This window comes from Accipiter gentilis, chromosome W (genome assembly GCF_929443795.1).
Source record: "Accipiter gentilis chromosome W, bAccGen1.1, whole genome shotgun sequence".
Taxonomy (NCBI): Eukaryota; Metazoa; Chordata; class Aves; order Accipitriformes; family Accipitridae; genus Astur; species Astur gentilis.
In genome coordinates, this window is record NC_064918.1 from 6,951,879 (window position 1) to 6,960,429 (window position 8,551).

At 47.9% G+C, this 8,551-nt stretch overlaps 1 protein-coding gene across 2 annotated transcripts in view; it reads left to right on the plus strand.

Moving 5' to 3' along the window:
* LOC126035307 (uncharacterized) overlaps positions 1 to 8,551 on the plus strand; it is a 126,720-nt gene that overhangs the window by 81,569 nt on the left and 36,600 nt on the right. The gene's annotated exons all lie outside the window — the stretch shown is intronic.

The window sequence follows — 8,551 nt, forward strand, 5'->3', positions numbered from 1 at the left end:
CGGAGGTGAGGCTGACTGGTCAGTAGTTCCCAGGGTCCTCTTTTTTACCCTTTTTAAAAATGGGTGCAATGTTTCCCTTTTTCCAGTCACTGGGGACTTTGCCTGGCTGCCATGACTCGTCAAATATGATGGGGAGTGGCTTGGCAACTACATCAGCCAATTCCCTCAGGACCCTGAGATGCATCTCGTCAGGTCCCATGGACTTGTCTATATTCAGAGGTCTCGAACCTGATTTTCTCCTATGATGGGAGGGACTTCACTCCCTCAGTCCCAGCCTTGAGGCTCAAGGGCTTGAGAGACGTGGGCAGAGAAATTACCATTGAAAACCGAGGCAAAAAAATTGTTGAGTACCTCAGTCTTCTCCATGCTGGCTGTCACCAGTTCTCCTGTCTTATTTATTATGGGGGTGCATTTTCTTTAATCTCCTTTTCTGGCCAACGTACCTGTAAAATACCTTCTAATTATTCTTCACATCCCTTGCCAAATTCAGCTCCATCTGTGCCATAAGTTTCCTGCTCCCATCCCTACACATCCCAGCAGCATCCCTATATTCTTCACAGGATGCATGTCTGTGGTGGGTTGATCTTGGCTGACCAACAGGTGCCCACCAAAGCCGCTCTATCACTCCCCCTCCTCAGCTGGACAGGGGAAGAAAATATAATGAAGAGGTTGTGGGTCAGGATAAGGACAAGGAGATCACTCAACAATTACCGTCATGGGCAAAAAAGACTCGATTGGGGAAATTAATTTAATTTACTGCCAATTAATCAGAGTAGGATAATGAGAAATAAGAACAAATCTAAAAAACACCTTCCCCCCACCCCTCCCTTCTTCCCAGGCTCAACTTCACTCCCGACTCTTCTACCTCCTCACCCCGAGCAGCGCAGGGGGATGGGGAATGGGGGTTGCGGTCAGTTCATCACATGTTTTCTCTGCCGCTCCTTCTTCCTCACACTCTTCCTCTCCTCCAGTGTGGGGTCCCTTCCACAGGAGACAGTCCTCCACAAACTTCTCCAACGTGGGCAATTCCCATGGGCTGCAGTTCTTTACGAACTGCTCCAGCGTGGGTCCTTTCCACAGGGTGCAGTCCTTCAGGAATGGACTGCTCCAGCATGGGTTCCCCATGGGGTCACAAGTTCTGCCAGAAAACTTGCTCCTGCATGGAGACCCCTCCACGGGCCACAGTTCCTGCCAGGAGCCTGCTCCTGCGTGGGCTCTCCATGGGCTGCAGCTTCCTTCAGGGCACATCCACCTGCTCTGGTGTGGGGTCCTTCACAGGCTGCAATGTGGATATCTGCTCCACCATGGTCCTTTGTGGCTGCAGAGGGACAGCCTGCCTCACCATGGTCCTTCACGGCTGCAGGGGGACAGCCTGCCTCACCATGGTCTTCACCACAGGCTGCAGGGGAATCTCTGCTCCAGTTCCTGGAGCACCTCCTCCCCCTCCTTCTTCACTGACCTTGGTGTCTGCAGAGTTGTTTCTCTCACATATTCTCACTCCTCTCTCCCAACTGCTGTTGCATGACAGTTTTTTCCCCCTTCTTAAGTATGTTATCACAGAATTGCTGCCACCCTGTGCTTGTTTTGGCTGGGATAGAGTTAATTTTCTTCATAGTAGCTAGTATGTGGCTATGTTTTGGATTTTTTAGTTATTGCTGAGCAGTGCTTATACAGAGTCAAGGCCTTTTCTGCTCCTCATACCACCCTGCCAGTGAGTAGGCTGGGTGTGCACAAAAAGTTGGGAGAGTACATAGCCAGGACAGCTGACCCCAACTGACCAAAGGGATATTCCATACCATGTGACATCACGCTCAGCAATAAAACTAGGGGGAAGGTTGGGGGGGGGGGGGGGGGGGCACGGACTCTGCTGGGGGACTGGCTGGGCATTGGTCAGTTGGTGGTGAGCAATTGTTTTCATTTGCATCACTTGTCCTTCCTTGGGTTTTATTTCTCTCTCTCTCTGTTACTTTCCTTTTCATTACAATGTATTAGTATTGTTATTATTTTATTTCAATTATTAAACTGTTCTTATCTCAACCCATGAGTTTTCTCACTTTTACCCTTCCAATTCTCTTCCCCCCATCCCACTGGGGTGGGGAGCGAGCAAACGGCTGCGTGGTGCCTAGTTGCCTGCTGGGGTTAAACCACAACAGTCCTTTATGGCACCCGACGTGGGGCTCGAAGGGTTTGAGATAATAACAGGTTGACCAGAGTGTATTATAAGGGATTTATATCTGTTAACAGTTGCGGGTCACGATATTGATGCATCTGTTCTCAATATTAGTTTATCTGATCTGCGCCATGCTCTTTTTTTTTGCTGTACATGTTAAAGATTGGTGTTGGCCTTTGCAGTTTGCTGTGCTCTGTAGTGATTAGTGATGTTTTGCCTGGGAGATTTGTTATTAAAACACTGACCTTGAGCTTAATCTGATGTTTGGGCTCTGTACTGAAGCCATTACTGTACTTAGGGTACCATCTCATGGAGACAATTAACAACTATACTTCTTCCTCCGAGAAGTTTTTTGTGGAGAAAATACCGAATGGCACCTTCGCTACCTTCTTCCGTGATGTTTTCTCCCTAGTTACAATAACTTCTCAGTATCTTGAGCATCCTTGGGTAGTTAAAATACTTCTATTGGTATTTCTTAGGAATATTGCTTTGCTTTAGTCTAAGGTTAACAAGCAGTTTAGGAATATGACCCAGGCTCCACGAGAGTACGGTCGTGGGTGGCAAGGCATGTGGGAGAATATGGGCAGGTATCTAGAGAACTTCTCACCTCCAATGGTCCGGAACTTCACTCCAGAACAACTACAGGATCCTGATGAAGTGATAGAATGCTTGGGGGGGAAAAAAAAAAAAAAAAAAAGAAAAAGAAAAAATATGTCGTGGCTATTCCAAAGAGGCACAACTTATTGCACTGTCAAGGCCCTGGCCAGCATCTACCAAACACTGCTCGATATTATGTAGCACCCCCAGGGAGAAGAGAGCAAAAACATACCAACAGACACTATGCCTAAACCAGACACTATATCAGTCACCCCTACAACTAAAAAGAACCAATGGAAGTGAAAGTCAGCTTGTTTAATAAGGGATAAAAAAGCTTCTCCTAAAAGGGAGCAGGAGAAAGAATCAGAAGAGGCAGTCTGTTCTGCAACAGGGCAGTCACAAGAACAGGAGGAGGAGGAGACTGAAATCATGAGACAGAAACCACCTGATCCTTATCCCTAATTGAGCTGTGAGACATGCGAAAAGATTTTAGCTGTCAACCAGGCGAGCTAATTCTCAGCTGGTTACTCCAATGCTGGGATATTGGGGCCAGTAGTCAGGAATTAGAGGGTAAGGAAGCCTGGCAGCTAGGGTCCCTTGCTAAGGATAAGGCTATTGGCAAAAGGATTGGAAAAAAGGCAGGAGTCCTCAGTCTTTGGCGGTGACTCCTGTCAAGTGTGAAGGACAGGTATCCCTTCAAGGAAGAAATTGCAAATTCCTGAAGCAAATGGACCACCACTGAGGGAGGTATCCAGTATCTGAGGGAATTAGCCGTGGTGGAGGTGATCTATAACAACCTGAATGATGACCAGGCATACAAAGACCTGGATGAAATCCGGTGCACACGGTCCATGTGGCAAAAGTTTGTACGAAATGCACCGACGTCTGTAGCAGTACATCTCCTTGGTCGGGACCCGAACTCGGCGAGTTTCAAGCTAAGTTTTCGCGCAAGCCGGGCGAAACCGAAACTGAGTATTTGTGGAGAGTTTCTTTAACGGGGGGAGATCGGATACTGTTGAGTGATGACAAAGCGAAAGGTTACTGGGGACCGGGAGTGTTTCTGAGTGCCGGACCAGCAGGTGATCAGTTGATAACGTCCCGAGTAGCCTACTGGGCTGGGGGTATGAACCCCAAAGAGAGAGGAGAATCTTACTATCCGGGAAAAGGGACTGTCGGAGTTAACGGAGGGCAGCAGGAAGGTCCGGCCAGCCGGTTGTAAACCCCGCCCCGAGCGGGCGGGCGGGTCGGAACTACGATCCCGGAAGGGACGCTCTCTGGCGGAAGGCACTGGGGGCAGCCTGAGCCGTGATGCATGGGCAGTCCGCTGGCGGCATCCGGTAGTGGGATTGCTGGAGGGGAAAGCTAGAGACCAAAGGGAAGCGCCAGCAACCTCGCCCCCTCGGGAAGAGAAACGGGACGCTTTCGCGGCACTGCGAGAGGAACTGGAAGGGCTAAAAAACTAGAAGCTGCGGTTTGGGGTTCAGGCTGCCCAATCCACATGGTGAATACCAGCCAATGGTCTGCTGATAAAGAGCCTTATATACACGTTCCTGTGGGCCCAAAACGGATAAGTTTGGAATTCTTAATCGATACAGGAGCCCAAATTAGTGTTTTAAATGATCTACAAGCTAGTGAGCTGGGAATTAGGCCATCAAGAAAGGCTATAAACATTATAGGAGTGACAGGGGCAGCAGAAAAATGTCCCATAGCTGGAACCCAACTTTGGCTACCTGGGGAAAAGAGAATGACAGCTGTGGAGGTGGCTTTAAGCCCCTATCAGGGAAATACATTGGGATTTGATGTGCTGGCAGGCAGACAATGGGACCTACCCAATGGTAGGGTGTGGAGCTTTGGGGGCAGGGAGGCAGAGGCTGTTCATGTGAGAGCCTTGCAGGTTGCTCCTGTGCTACTGCAATCTAAGGTAACCTGTGTCCCTCAATACCCACTTCCACCCGCAGCCAAACAGGGGATTTTGGAAGTAATTAATGATCTGGAGAAAAGAGAGATCATCAGTTGCACACGTTCTCCTTATAATTCCCCTGTTTGGCCAGTCCGTAAATCAGATGGAAGGTGGTGACTAACAATTGATTATAGGAGATTGAGCAGTAATACCCCACCATTAACTTCTGCCGTCCCCAGTATTACCTCAGTGATTGCCCACCCTCTCTATGACTTGCTCCGAAAAAACAGAAAATAGGATTGGACTTTGTAACATAGGGAAGCCCTTAACACTCTGAAAGATGAGCTTAAGGCTTATCAGGGACTAGGTCCATTGCACCCACGAGATCCATTAAGGGTGGAATGGGGATTTGCTGCACATGCCTCATACTGTGGCATGTTTCAAAAAGGGCCACAGGGACCAGCCAGGCCTTTATTATTCTCTTCCACTGCATTTAAAGAGATGGAGCGATGATATTCAGATTGGGAGAAGGGGATTCTCCCTCACTAGAGCAGTTAAAGAGGCTGAAATGCTGCGTACTTCACAGTATGTTATAGTACAGGGTCCTTTCCCTCTCTTAAATTCAATCCTCAATGGGTCACCTCCTCCAGAGGGAGTAGCCCAAAAGGCCACAGTTAGGAAATGGTATGCATACCTAGAAGGGATAAGCCAATTGCTCCCACTAAAGGAGGGTCTGACTAAGGCTTTCAAACTACAGCAACCTGTAAACCCTGACCCAGCCTTGCTGGGTCAACTGTATAAACCTTCTCCGATTGAGGAGGCACCTGAATTCATGGCAGGCTCAGATGTGCAAGGAGTGTAGTTCACTGATGCATCTGCCTGTTGAGTGGGATCAAAATGGCAATATAAAGCAGTGGCACTGGAGATTGGTACTGGGAAGACAGTCGAAGAAGAGGGTGAAGGCAGTGCACAAGTAGGAGAACTACGGGCTTATTACTGGCCGTAGAGAATGGTGCTACCATTGTCTATACTGACTCTTACGCAACCTTTAAGGGTGCTACAGAGTGGCTATGTCAGTGGGAATCTAGTAAGTGGGAAGTAGGTCGTGCGAAAGCGTGGAGGACAGAGGACTGGCAATGTCTCCTGGCAATAGGGAGGTCCCGACCTTTAAAGGTGGGATGGGTGAAGGGACATGCTTGGGATGGAACCCCAGCTGCAAAATGGAATCAGCAGGTGGACCACCTGGCCCAAATCAGGATGGTCACCAGTGAGAAGGAAGATTGGGATAGACTAGCAGAATGGTTGCATATCAAACGAAGCCACTCAGGGAAAGCAGATCACTATTACGAATGCCAATCTTGGGGTTGGCCAGTGTCTATGAAAACCTGTGAAGCAATCCTCACAGCTTGCCCACAGTGCTGAATAAGGCTTAAGGCTAATCACCCAAACCAAGCTCTGGCCCAGCATATCAGACAAGGCAAGGCTCTTCGGAGCACGTGGCAGGTTGATTACATTGGTCTTCTGAGACCATCTCATGGGAGTGGAAAGACTCACCACATCAGTGCCTGGTGGACAATCCCGGACTTCTAACCCTGTGACCCGGTTTTAAGACCAAGGCCTAGTTTGTGCTTTTTTACAGGACCATGAAGGAATGAGTCATTCCAGTCCTTTTGCTGACAGTGATGATGGTGACAGGCGTGGATGGTGAAGATCTGGATGATAATGTCGTGGCAAAATGATGGACATCAATATATCGTGAGTCCTTGACCTCACATGAGAGCAATTTGACAATTATAGTTGGAGGTTCAGATTGGATGGGGGAGGAGGTTATACTCATGTTGTTTATAGTTGGTCACCAGGTGCAGTAAATGCTAGTTCAGTATGAAACACCAGATGTGACTATATCCTCCAACTAACTCATGGGATCACAGGGTGGATTTGGAATGGTGCTATGCTATGCCCTGAAATTCCATGGGGGCAACCGTGTATGGTACTTGAGGAACATTGATAGAGCACCCTAGAACTGAGTTTACAGCTATCAACCTTAGCCAATGCTACATCTAACAATTTGGGGACTCTCAACCAATCAGTTATAACATATCGGTAAAATGACTATCAAAAAATTGGACTGTATTGGATTAGATGCCAAAGAAAGAGAAGGGTATATGTAAAGTTTTGAACATGTCAATGGACAACTGCTGTGTTCACTCCAAATGTGTCAATGTGGCTTCAAGACTAAATTAACGAGAGAATATGGCAAGAGACCCAGAGGCAATTGCTTCTGCACCAGGGACCAGCTGGTTGGGAAAAGTTTTGATATGTTCAGATTTTCTTTCACGGGGTGGGCGACCAGCCTTCTCTAATCTTTAATAATGCTTGTAGTTATGATTACTGTAATCTATATTGCAATAAGTTCTATCAAATGCTTGTAGTGAAGCCTGTACTAACGGTTAAGTATACTCCTTTAAACTGTCCATACACTGAATATTCCTGTGTTCGATATTCCACTTTAATTCTAGACCAGAAGGGAAAGATGACCCACAATGAGTGTCAAACTCACCAAACTGCACCCCTTTTTAACTTTGGAGGCAAGAGATTACTGTACCACCACTTCAAGGAAACCAGTCAAATCATGACTGTGGTCACGGGGTGGATTGTGGCAGTGCATCTCGCACCAACCCCCCCCCCCCCCCCCATCCTGCCAGCAGGAAACAAAACTTCTCCAGGAAGGGAGAAGGGGAAGGAAACCCTGGAGGCTGCAGGTTGAAATTTGAACTGGCCAATTGAGATGTTCCAGGTACACCGAGGTGACCCTCCTAGCCAATAGAATTAAATGACCACAGGTCAGATTCAACAGGGGTATAAACGGGGTCCCGCCAGAGAACACGTTGGCAGTCCTCCTCAGAGAAGAGGGTCTGCAGTCGGGGACTCCCCCTCGGGCTGGGGCACCGCCCGAGGTAACTCCTCGAGGGAGAGAGCCTTCAGCTTTTAGGTGAGTGATACGCGCATTTTGAGCCATCACTTTAAATCTTGGGGATTCTTAAGTCGGCTGTGTAGTATTAATTCTCTTTACATCATTGAGCCTGTGGTTTCATAAAATGTTACCAGACTTCTAACTAACTTTTGCTGAAGAATAAATCTGAGTTTTAACACCTGTTGGATTTGGTTAGTCGTGCATCCGTAACAATGTCATACACCCACACCCTGGTGATAATGAGCTGGACAGACACGGAGGCACCAACTATAGATGGAGTGGCCAGACAACTCCAAGAATACGAAGATAATCTCACTTCCTCCATGTGGGCCTGCGTCTTGGCTGTGGACAGACTGACCCAAAAATTGTCCAAGCAAGCCAAGAAGGGTAAGTCTTCCTCACGCATACCAACCAAGGCCTCAGCTATTAAGAGTCAGCCTTTTTCTCTTCAAGGGAAAGGGTTCCTGTGGCACACACCACGTGCAACCCTGTGGTTCTTCCTGCGTGACCAAGGGGAGGACATGAAGAAGTGGGATGGTGAACCTACCTGGAGACTAGAAGCTCAGATACAGGAATTGAAAGGAAAAAAACCAGCCAATAAGCATCCATCCAGGAAAATTACTGCTCCAGTGTCTGTTGGGCAGAGTAGAAGGGCTGATCATACTTTTTACCCTGATGAAGGGACTTATGTTTTGCAGTTACAAAAATCAAGTAATGAAGACTCCAACCAGGAATACAGAGCCCTGACTTTGGCCAGGCAGAGGAAAGGGACAACTGGGTTTACTGAACTGTGTGGATTTGATGGCCTGGTGCATCAGCCCCACAGGAGTATAAAGCTCTAGTGGACACTGGTGCACAGCGTACTTTAATACCATCAGATAACAAAGGGGCAGAATCCATCTGTATTTCT